The sequence below is a fragment of the Hoplias malabaricus genome, chromosome 4, assembly GCF_029633855.1.
Source record: "Hoplias malabaricus isolate fHopMal1 chromosome 4, fHopMal1.hap1, whole genome shotgun sequence".
NCBI classification, from domain to species: Eukaryota; Metazoa; Chordata; class Actinopteri; order Characiformes; family Erythrinidae; genus Hoplias; species Hoplias malabaricus.
In genome coordinates, this window is record NC_089803.1 from 57931958 (window position 1) to 57944592 (window position 12635).

Genomic DNA, 12635 nt, shown 5'->3' on the forward strand with positions numbered 1-12635 from the left:
ATTGATGATTTGCTATAAAGAGTTTTTCTACACTTGTGAGTTCAATTCACAAATTCATTATGAATGAACTCTTGGTAACTATTTACCTGTAGATGGTGTCACATGTCTTGGAGAAAGCATGTGCTGCCAAAACCTTGGTAACCTGTAGCCTTGGTAACTTTGTACGTGGCTGGGGAGTCATAGCTCTTGGTTAATTATTAGTGATGATTAAACTGGGAAGAAAACTGGTTTAAAAATAGTAATAAAATAAATCTGCAAAATTCCTTGGAAAATCTGGGAAGTGCTAAAGATAGTACCTTTCAATGGGTGGTGTTTGAGAAAAAAACGAAGCCACTTATCTCAAATGTTCTTGACATTGTTCCAACAAACCATTTTTGACTTTTTCTTGTTATGAGATTAAACTTCTAAAGGATTTACTAAATACTCAGATGAAACATTTCTCTTTCTCTGAGGCACTTACAACATGTGTATTGTCTTGTAGACAGAACTAAGTGAGTAATTTGTCCAGATGACTAAAGCTCTCATGCTCTTTTACTGATTAAAAGAATGATGCAATGATATTTTTGTAAGAACACAGTTCTGTCTGATTACAATGAAGAGCATACCTCTTACCCTTTGGATTAAAGGCCTCCAGTAAAGCTGGGTAAAACAGATATAGATAGCATATCACACTTAATGAGAGGAAAATGACAAATTAATTAGCTGAGCATACATGCTCCTTGATATGCATTAATTTTAATAAAGCCATCTTGTTAATGAGGAAAAGCAGAGACAAGACTTGTTCTGTGAGTAAATAGAAATAATATAAAAGACAGAGTGGTGTGATTCCAGCCTGGTCTCAAAGTATATTTGTACAAATACAAATATGTATTTGTATTATTCCCAGTATTCTTACAATATACACAAATATAATAGAGTTCACTGTTTATGGATCATTCTACTACTACTAATAATAGCAATAATAGTAACAATACAAGTAACAATACATTGTATTTATAAAGTTCTGAATGTGAGTAAAATATAAATTACTTAAATCACTAAACATACTCCGATTTGGTATCAGTTAAACCACTAAACCTCATCTCTGTCCAGTGAAATAACATGTCAGGGTTTGGCGTGACTCATCCTTGTCTCATCCTTATTTACTGCATTTTTCTTGTAATTATGTTCCTTTATTATGTCTCCATGTGCTTTTTTGTTTTTGTCTACTTTTGTTTACATGTCCTTCTTGTCTTTGTGGCCATTTAGCCACGCCCCCATTCATGTTCCTTTGAGCTTTATATTCCAGGTTAATTGTCTGAGTGTTTGTCAGACATGGCTCATGGTATGTGTTTTTGTTCCTGGTTAGGATATGATGTATCTTTTATGTTCATAGTTAGATAGTTACTTTCTTTAAGGTTTGTTTTTTATGGTTTATTCCAGGTTTCTCAGTTTTTTTTTTTTTTTGTTTTTTTTTGTTATGTATCTCGTCCTGTTTTCATCTGATGCCCATCTTCATTAGTTAGGGTTAGGGTTAGAGTTAGTGTCCTGGTGGTTGTCTGTTTGTATTGTTCTTTGTTATCTGTCTTTAAGGTTATTACTGGTTCTTGTTACCATTAGTGGCATTTTTATTTTGAGTTCTGTTTATTAGCTCCTCGGTTTGTTCTTGTTTGCTCTTTTTCTGCTGTTGTTTGTCGGTTTAAATTGCTTTGTCTGTTCATTGCTTCCGTTTTTGTTTAAAGGAACACTATGTTGTATTTTTACCTTAAAATGGCAGCTTTAAAATGATTATGAAGTTCCTCTGACCTCTAATAAGGCAAATAATGCCTCTCTCACTCATAGCCATGCAACTTCACAATCATGGGGCAGAGATCACTAATGAGAACTGTGTAATGCTTAAAGGCACATACCTCACAGATGTTTACCTAACTACAACAAGCATCTAGCTCAGTTTACCCAGTACGGACATTATTGCAGAGGGAGCAAGGAGGAGGATGTGAGTGACAGCGGATGTTCATGACTTAATATTGGACTGACTTTACTAAATGGACTGTGCTGAAACAGACATGAGGACACAAGACTTTCTACTTCTTGGACAGGAAGTAACATGTTGGTGCACTTTCAAGTAAGAAGTTGATGAAAGTGTTATAATCTTACTGAGCGGGGTTTGTAGCTGCTAACTTTAGCCTTATAGTGAATGTTTAGCGTTAGACATTGATTCTGGTAATAAGTGCTGCTTTGTAGCTGCTGTGTGGTTGTAATGGCCAGAGGTACACTTTGTGTCAGTGGAACCTAAGTTTAGTTGAGGACAGTTTTATAATCAGGTTTTTGAGAGTCACTGATGAACGAGGGCTAGAGGTAGTAGTGCCTGCTGACTTTAGTCAGATTAGTTAACTTTTTGGCATTGACAGTTCTTGCAATAAGTGGTTGTCTGTGGGTTGCTGTGTGTTTATTACAGCTAGAGTACCACCAACGTTATATTTTATGGTTGTAATAACATGGTCCAGTGTATATTATGAGTGATATATGGGTTTACTATGTAGTCAACAACATTTTATTTGATTACTCATATTTTCCAGGCTCAAAATTGAGATTATGCGAGTGTATCACTGGAAGCCCACTGGAATGATTTGTGATCGATGTGAATATTCCTTAGCTCAGAATGTATGTGTGTGTGTGTGTGTGTGTGTGTGTGTGTGTGTGTGTGTGTGTGTGTGTGTGTGTGAGAGAGAGAGAGAGAGAGAGAGAGAGAGAGAGAGAGAGAGAGAGAGAATGTGTGTGTAAACGTGAATTACACTCAGCAACAGGTAGAGGGAGCTCAGTAGACTTCTTGCATAGTATTACTTTAAGCCGTGTTACCTTCCTTCTTCTTTGAGCCTGTGATTCCTTCATTCAATAAAGTCCTGCATCTAAACACTTACTTCTTGCCTCGTTCCTTGCTTCTCATGACATATATTTAGAATGTATTTCCAGGAAAGTCATTCTCTAGTTCCTGAAAAATCATTTAAATATAACTCTATACCTTGGTTTTCATTTTTTTCTCTCCCTTCCCCACACAAGTTAATAGGATTGGTTAGTATCTTGTTCAATGAACAAAACAATCAATATTTTGCCTTGGGTATTTGCAAGTAGTCACTATTCACGTCTAAAAAAAAAGTCAAAGGAACAAAAGCCAACATAACTGCACAGGGGTCATGCTTGGTTCTGGAGCAACAAAGTGAATATCATTTCTCTCTCATTTCTTTAACACAGAGAACAAAAAGCTCTACAGGCTTCAACAAGCAAAGACAATGGCCACTCCAAGCAGGACATGAGTTCATTTTGTGATATTGGTTTGCTTCGGATCAGTGAATGGAGGGATGTGTGTGCACACAAAATATAAAACGTGTTGATTCACTGCATCAAAATCTTGACACGGAAACAACGGTGCATTCAAAGAAAGAGTCTCGGGATGATTTGCCATTTTGCCATTCAACTGCTGTCAAAGTGACAAAGCTCCAAAGCTCTACTGAACTAAGAAGCAATCCTTCAGACACTGGGAGCAATCACAGAGCAGACTGTAAAAATCCCAGGCCCCAAAGTCCAGACGCAGATGATGAAACTCAACTGAAACTGCTTGGCGCATGAAGCAAAATTAAAAACCAAATATGACAAAAAGATGCTTAGAGAATAATGGAGGGTTTAATCTTAAGGCTTTCAAAATGGTTTCTACTGCCACCAGCTGCAGTCTCCAGCCAAAGCCGTTCATTTAAGTCCAGACTGTATCCAAGGGTTTTCTGTGAAGGCTGCGTTCCAATCTGTACAAGAAATCATTTGACAACTTTCAAATTAAACTTCAGTGGCAGGAGAGTCTCCATTTACATTTATGGCATCATTTGAATTATATTTTAATATATTTTTTTCAGGAGTACTTGTACCAAGTATTGAATAATGTATTTATAAATCTGCTACGTCTGCTTCCAGAAGATGACAAAAACAGTCTAGGACAAATAGTGAATATTAAACCCTGTATTGACATAAACTGGGTTGAACTCAAAAAACACATTCAGTTAATTTATAAAACATGTTATATACTTAATTACTATACTTAATTACAGTTTTCAAAGCTGCATGTTTAAGGAATTCCATATGTATGGTAGGGAGATATTAGCTGTCAAAACACTGAAAGAGGTACAAGAGAAATCCATGTCTTGGTTCCTTGAACTTAGCTTTAATAATGAATCCTCAGAAAGTATTTATATAATTATTATTATTATTGGTCCAGCAGCACTGATAGGTCTGATCCACTCCCACAAGTGTTACAACACACCAACACAAAGTCATCGTAATTTCTGATTTCAGTTCGTACATTTCGTACATATCCTGGGGACATACTGTTAGTCAAATATTTACACATTCGCACTGAGATTAGACTGAACATCCACAGTGGAGATTTTTCACTGACAGTTAACAGCTACAACAGCATCGTCCATCTCTGTCACATTTAAAACAAGATAACTCAATGTGTTCAACTCTAAACGAGGCTCAAGTTTCTCATTAGGATGAGTGGGATTTCCACACTGCTCTGTTCAAGCTTGCAGTGATAGTTCAGAAAGAAAAACAATAAAAAACTGATAACTGTAGAAGCCCCTTGCACCTGAATGCCATGTGTGAATTAAAGGAAAGGTCTGAAATTGGCTGTTTATTGCAGGATTGTTCCGTCTCGGGTCTCACCTCCGGGCAAAGTTCAGATTCAATTTTCCGGCACGGCTGACATTTTGCAATAGTGCAGAGCATCTCCTCTCATTTCCTGCCTGTTCAGAGCTCTGCGTTTCACTGGGCTCTTAGCAACTGCTCCTGAAAGCACTTCTAATTAATACACATCTAAATGGCCCCTGGACTTGTTTACTCGCAGTTAACTACAGAGAAAAACATGCTTCAATAAAAGAGTGCCCTGTGGCACCTGTACATGGAGAGAACAGTCATTTTTTTCCTCCTCTCTTTGTCGGCTGGGTTATGGTTTTCCTGTGTTGCTTCAGCGTGCATTGTGCATTACTATGAAGAACGGTATTGTAACGCACTTCTTCTCATTAGGTAAAACAACAGCAGTGTGTATTCAGTGGCTTTATTGCTTAAGCTTTCTTTCCTGTTTCCTTAGATTGTGTAGCAGTTGTGTCTCCCTCTCTTCCCTCACGCTGCTGCGCTGGAGCCCCGCTGTTGGTGAATGAAACAGCTGAGCGTTTTCTCTTTATAAGTGGATTAGCAAACCATATGAAATGAATTCTTATCCCTGTCTTAACCAAAATCTCCAGCGCAAGCCCAACTCTAATCTACTCCGTGGTGAGTTGCCCACAAGTGGGGTCTGCATCGTCTTCATTACAAATACTGAGACCAGTCCTGACAGGCTTGATCTTCAATTACAGACTGTGGTAGTATTTGTTGCTCTGCATACCTTGTTAACCCTCTTTCACATGGTTCTTCAGTGCTAAGAACCACATAAGGACCACCAAGAGTAGGAATGATTTGGGAAGTGGATCATTCTCAGCACTGCAGTGACACTGACACAGTGGTGGTGTGCTGGTGCAAGTGAATCAGACATCCACTGCTGGAGTTCACTCTATAAGACACACCTGTTTTGTTGGTCTTTGTAGATGTAAAGTCAGAGACAGTAGATCATCTGTTGGTCGTCCTCTAGTGCTTTATCAGTGGACACAGGACAGTGGACAGGTTGGTGGACTATTCTCAGTCCTGCAGTGACAATGAGGGCTTTAAAAACTCCAGCAACACTGCTGTGTCTGATCCACTCCTATCAGCACAACACACAAGAATGATCTACTACTCAAATAATAGTTTGACAGGGGGCACCACATGAAAACACATGCTTTAACTGCAAGATGTACTGACTATACTGGAAATCAGTGTTGGTATATACAGAATAGGGTAAAATTCAGAGACCATCCTTAATTAATTCACGTCCAGCTTCAGGAAATAATAATAATAAAGCATACATCCCCTTTAAACGGTTCATATCTTGAATAAGAAAATGGTTTTATAGTTTTATTACAGCATTCTTCACACAACATAGAGCTGTTAATGTTTACAGTGGGGGCTTACACTGTTCCACATGATTTGAAATCTAATATTATTCTTATTGCTTATTGAATTAGGCCGTTCACGCCATTGTCTCTGCACACGGTGTACTCTTTGAAACGCTTGAGCATTCAGTTATTGAATAATCTTCTTAATTGATCACCCATTTAATCGCTGCAAAAGACATGTTAAATCAAGTGAATAATTAAATCAATTTGGCGGCCCATTGTAGCCTGCAGGCGGTAATAAGGTTGACCTCCCAAATGATTCCTTGCAATGACTTACACTTTCAAATCCCACCCGACTTCATGCATTTATTTCATGGTAGGACCTCTTTTGTGCCCTTAACTTTCTCCACACCGATGGCTACATTAACACTACCTCACAGTTTAAACCTCGCAACTCCAACAATGGCAATATTAAGCTTGACACTTAGTGTCCATTGTGCCGCTGCACTTAACCCAACCTTAGAAGTGAAAACACACACATACCCCTAGAGCGGTGAATAGCCTTTCAGAGAAGCAGTTCAGGGTTAGATGCCTTTATTAAGGACACCCCAGCAGTGGACTTTGAGGGAGAAGACAGCATAGTTTCTTCACTTCCCCCACCCCCAATTTTCCTGCCAATGAATGGGATAACAAATGACCATTTAGTGCCAAGCCTACATCTCTAACAATAAGGCCAGGGCTGCCACACGTAAAACCTCATTTGAAAGCACAGTTGGACAAAAAATATCACACGTTCACAATCTGCCTCTTAGCCCAAATGAACTGACAAGCCAAAATATGTTTGGGGTCTTTAGTTTATCACTGGAGCAGCGAGTCTTAGGTTCCTAACAAACATTAGAAGACAACATTCGGCCAAATCCTTTCTAGAAAAACAAAACCCATCTCAGCACACTCAAACCGTGTCCAGATCTTATTAAAGGAACAAAAAGTTCTGAACCTCTGAATTTAGTAAGCAATATTTTTGAATGTGGTGGCAGCCCAGTGCTCTACAGTTTGTGTGGCTATTGAATATTGATTGAACCGTTCTCACGCTCAAACAACACTGAAACAACATCAAAAAATCAACTAAAACATTAAGACAACAAAATATTGTTGACAAAATATTAAGATTAGTACACTAAATTAAAATGCACACACACACACACACACACAGAGACACCACATGGTTTAGTAAACAGTAAATAACATCCTGTGGCTGCTAAATTAAAGTATTGTAGTACACCAGCAGCTATTTAAAACAACTATGTTGTGCCAAATGATGACTTGTGATGACAAGCTCATATCTGTGGACAATCTCAGGACACCTGACAATGTGTTTCTGGATTGTGGGAAAAAATTAGAGCACCCAGATTAAACCCAAAAGACACAGGGTGAATACACCCGAGGCGAGGATGAAACCCAGGACCCCGAGGTCCCAGAGCTGTACGGCAGTGACATTTTCCGCCCCATTCACATTGATGTTGACTTACATTTTTGTTTGCTTAGGAAGTTTTTTTTCTTCTCTGACATACAGCATGTTAAAGACTTCATGTCTGTACTGGTTACTTTATTTTACTGCTGGCTACATCCTCCCCCCTCATGTACTTGGTGTCGAGGGCTGAATTAAACACCCAGCTCTATTGTGCTTGTGAATAGCTCAGTGTCCAATGCGCTGCTTCCTTGTGTAATTATGAAGCAGGGCCTATCCGCTTGCGTAAGGTTTGTTATGCTAAGCAGAGGTGCTCCATCTTTACAGCCATAAACAACAGCCTGATTCTTCATTCTGTCACAGAGAACACCAGCAGAGCCCTGAGAGCCCGGCTGCTCTTTCAAAACTTGCTGCAATCATTCATTTCCCAGACATATAAACCACCATCCATCTCCAAACCAAACACTCGCGTTTGTTTTCACATATGATAAAGGTTGCACTTCGAATATGAACAAACCTAATAATTAATATTAATACATTGATGCTGTCTTATAAAATTCTTTACGCCATTTCAAAAGGCCACCTACTCTTTACGTTGTGTCAAGGTTTAAGGATGAATGGCCCAACAGAAATGGTGCAAAATTGCTTGGAATAAAATCTCATTACATTAATGTACGATACTGTGCCAAAGCCAGTGACCTTCGTTTATTTCATTTCCCGTCAAAACTGTCACTTATTACTAGCTACTCATTTCTCATCACCTTGGAAAAAGAAGATGGACACTCACTCAAAAGAAATGTACAGAAATCTATGCACATACATTAAATCAACAAAAAACACAATGCCTCCAAAATTCATCTGTAGAAGCTGGCTGTGTTTTCTGCCACACAAGATCCAAGCAGCATGCCACAGTGGCACTACAGTGTCAGTAGTGTCACTGACACACAGCTCCAGTGTCCTAAGTTGTTGTCTTCTCCTTGTGTGGGTTTCCTCTGATTTACCTGACAGAATGAATAGAAAATATTTCCAATGTTTTCACTGACCAATTTAACTGTATTGTTGTATTGTCATAACTGATCTACCTAAGAGAACTGTCAAACAGCTCAAAAAGAACATTTGTCAATGCAAGATTGCAAAGAATTTATGTCATTTAACATCTACAAAACGTTCTGGGCCCAAGCTCATCTCGAATGGTCCAAAAGTAAAAACCTGTGCTGTGGCACATTTCAGAATTTTTTAAAATTAAAATGTATGATGAATTCGAAAGGGACCATCCAGACCCTTATCAGCGAAAGGTGCAAAGCCAACATCTGTCACGGTAAAGAAGGTTGCATCACTGCCAACTGCATATTGGATTTTGAGACATATACTACTGTTTTTTTGTTTTTTGTTTTTCTGGAAAGTCCATGGTTATTTCAGCAAGATAATGTATACCTCATTCTGTGTGTGCTACTTGTGGCGTGTGACAGTGTGTTTGTTTGAGCAGCCTGCCTGCAGTCCAGATATGCCTCCTATGGCACATGATGGAGTAGAAACTCAAACAACCATAGACCATTGAACAACTTAAGTCTTGTATCAAGCAAAAATGTGCAAATATTAAGCTTGCAAAACTTTAACAAATGGTGTCCTCAATTCCCAAATGACTAAACAGTGAAATAATGTGTTCAGTAAAATAAACCTTCAACCGATTTCACAAATCACCTATTCTTGTTGTTACTGTATTTTAATATTATGTATATAGGACTGTTCCGCTTGTTTACTTTAGACCATATTTATATAGAAGTGTGTCTTATATCTCATTCACTAGTAAATGTTGAAAAGCATTGATTTTCAGGTGCACAGTGACAGAATATACAGGTTACAGCAAATGCAAGATTCTGAGAAGCCTCTCAAAGTGGGAAAAGCTGTTGTTATCTCCCTCAGACAAAAGGCAACTGCTCTTTATCTAAAAAAAAAATAAAAAAGAAGAAAAAATAGACCTACATTAGCGGACGGATGTTAATGCTCTCCAGCCCTCTCCTCACATGGCACCATCTGGAACAGGACAATAAGCAAATGATTTTCAGCTGTGTGTGAGATCAGAATGACATTATGACACAGACGCATGGTATTAGACATGAATAGAGTGATTGTAGAGCTCTGTGGTCTGCTGTGAAAGTTGTGAACATTATGATGCCAGTTCTTTGGCACAAAAAGTGTATACAAGTTTATATTCCAGTCTTCTAAAAGGAGATGCATTGAGAAGACAACACTGAGCAAGTGTTTTCACCGCCTCCTGCTCTACTCCTTTGCTGACAAGCCTGTGCCCTCAAGGAGCTGTCCAAGGTCCTGCAGTTTATCTGCGGTTTGTGGGTTTGAACTTCTGGAGGTGCAGCGAAGCATATGAATTAGTCAGAGATAGCAGTGTGTGTTTGGGGCTAGTGCTCCTTTAATCTCCTGCAAAGGCAGATTTGACTTCAACCCTCATTTTCTACAGGTTTCTCTGACCCTGGCTGTCCTCCTGCTCAGGGTCAAGTGACCACAGATGCATTCTGTCATAGCAACTGTTGCTAGGTTGGCTGACATTGGGCAGGCATTGGGGGCTGTCAAAGGGCCATTTTTGGGGGACAGTTTTGGAAGAGCTGGACATGTTTATTCACAAGCAGAGCTGTTCTATTATTATTAATAATATTTTGCTTGATTACTACAATGTTAATCCACATTAGACTTATTAATAGGAAGCTTCTTCCCCTTGACTTCAGTAATAGTCTCTAGGGTTTAGGCTGGGTGTTGGAACACTGCCATGCAAAAACATTAAAGATTTCTGGTACCAATATTGGAGGACGAGTTTTGTGTTCAATAGGGCTCATCACTTTAGAAAATGCAGTTTGGCTCCAGAAGCCAAGTGCTGGGGACTTTAGACCCCTCTAGTTGTGGCAACGAGCAACTCAGGCTCATGTAAAACTGCTCTGGAGCTCTTACATCAAAAACCTAAGAAACCAATCCCATCAACTTGCGAGGTTGGGTCTTTGAACTGCAGGTGAGCAGCAGAGAGGATAGATGTGAGAGGGATAGGTACAATAATCGTATATTCATAGATACGTACAGAATGAAAATGAAGATGCAGAGTTATATCTAAAACACTTTTAAGGCATTAAGGTTTTTCCTTTTTGGTTCATACCCAGTCATTTTTTCGTATAACAGTGTATCTGCTGTCATAAACCGACAAAGTTTGCCTCAGCTCAGCAACGGAAAGCACAATGTGAGTTTCAAAAGCAGTCAAAGATCCTGAGGAATAAAGAGCACACACCTCTTCTTCATTTTTTGATGCGGCAGAACATACAAGACAAAATGAGCTTCCCAGAGCAGGTGGTTTATACACTGTAAAAAAAAATCCATAAACTTTACGGTAAAAAAAAAAAACAGCAACTGCAGTTGCCAAAATTATACCATAAAATATACGGTCACAGTAATATTTTAGGCAATCATAAGTCGTACATTCAAGAACTGTTTTGTTTACAGTACTTTTCTGTAAAAAAAAAAAAAAAAGATATTCATTCATTAACCTCTTATCCAGTTCAGGGTTGCAGTGGGTCCATGGAAACATTGCCATGTGAATAATGTGACAAATGAGGGAATGGAGACTGAGATATAGCCATACCACACTCTATATTCAGCCTTTAAAAGGACATGTTACCGAAAGGAGCAAAGAAATGTGCTGTATCTGGGTGCCACACTCCAGCACTCAGAACACCAACACACATCTCATCACAACATGCACAGAAACACACACACACACACAAATACACAAAAATATCACCCCAATGCAACCCAAAATCAAAAAGTCTCAAAGACAGAGAAATACAAAGAAATTCTGAAAATCACAAAAAAATATGGAGCAGCAAGGCATGCTGGGAGCTCCCTAATGAGTCTCAGTCGCTCCCGGTCCTTGGACACTTGTACCATAATGGTTTGTGTGTTTAACCGTGAAGTAATGTATTTTTTACAGTAAAGAGATGTAAAAATTTGTGTTTTGGCTGATTTATGATATTTCATTGTTACAGAAAAAAAAAGGTTTACAGTCATTTACTCTTATGGTTTTACAGTTTTCACCGTAAAATTTACAGACATTTTTTTACAGTGTAGGTGTTTCAGCAGCTCCCAAGAAACCTGACATATTTCTGAATATCGTGTTAGTTACATGTTACTGTATAATAGGGATTAATAGCTAATATCAATGTGTCTGTTTATGCTTTAGTCTGGGGGCAAAATACTGTGCCAAAAAAACTGACCCAAAATCAGGTGCGTTGCCCTTGAATCATTAGACATTACTAGACTTATTAGACACTATTAATCATGGTGCCTTAAGATTTATTAATGTCACTTAATAACTCTCTACCGTGTTCTTTATGAAAGAAAATACATAAAGTCTGATTCATTGGCGGGGTGGCATGGTGGTGCAGCAGGTTAGTGTCGCAGTCACACAGCTCCAGGGACCTGGAGGTAGTGGGTTCGATTCCTGCTCCGGGTGACTGTCTGTGAAGAGTTGATGTGTTCTCCCCGTGTCCATGTGGGTTTCCTCTGGCGACTCAAAAATGTCTGTTGGTGTGAGTGTGTGAGTAAATGTGTGTCTGTGTTGCCCTGTGAAGAACAAGTGCCCTCTCCAGGGTGTATTCCCACCTTGCGCCCAATGATTCCTGGTAGGCTCTGGACCCACCGCGACCCTAAACTGGATAAGAGGTTACAGATAATGAATGAATGATTCATTGATAGATTTTATTTTATAAATCTATCTGAGGTTTATTACCTTCTCATTTAAGTAAATCTGTATATAAAAAAGGAAATTGAGATCATGGTCTCCGCTCTCAAAATACGTACCTTCTGAAGATTCCCACAGTACAAAATTGAATTGCGTTTCATTAAATAGTTTTAGAACATCTTTCACATGGTGGAAGTGGGTAAAACAGTTTATCGGTGTCTTAAATAAATTATAGAGGGTTGTTTGTTGTCTGTTGTGTTGGGATATTTCATGTACTTTTGGCTGTCTTGGCCAGGACCATCCTGTAAACATGATTTTTAATCCCCGTTCCTGGAAAAAATAAAAGAAATGAACGAATCAATTTACCAGCAGCGATTTTATAACTGCGGGAGGAAACCACAGAACCCAGAAGAAACCCCCCACACACAGAGAG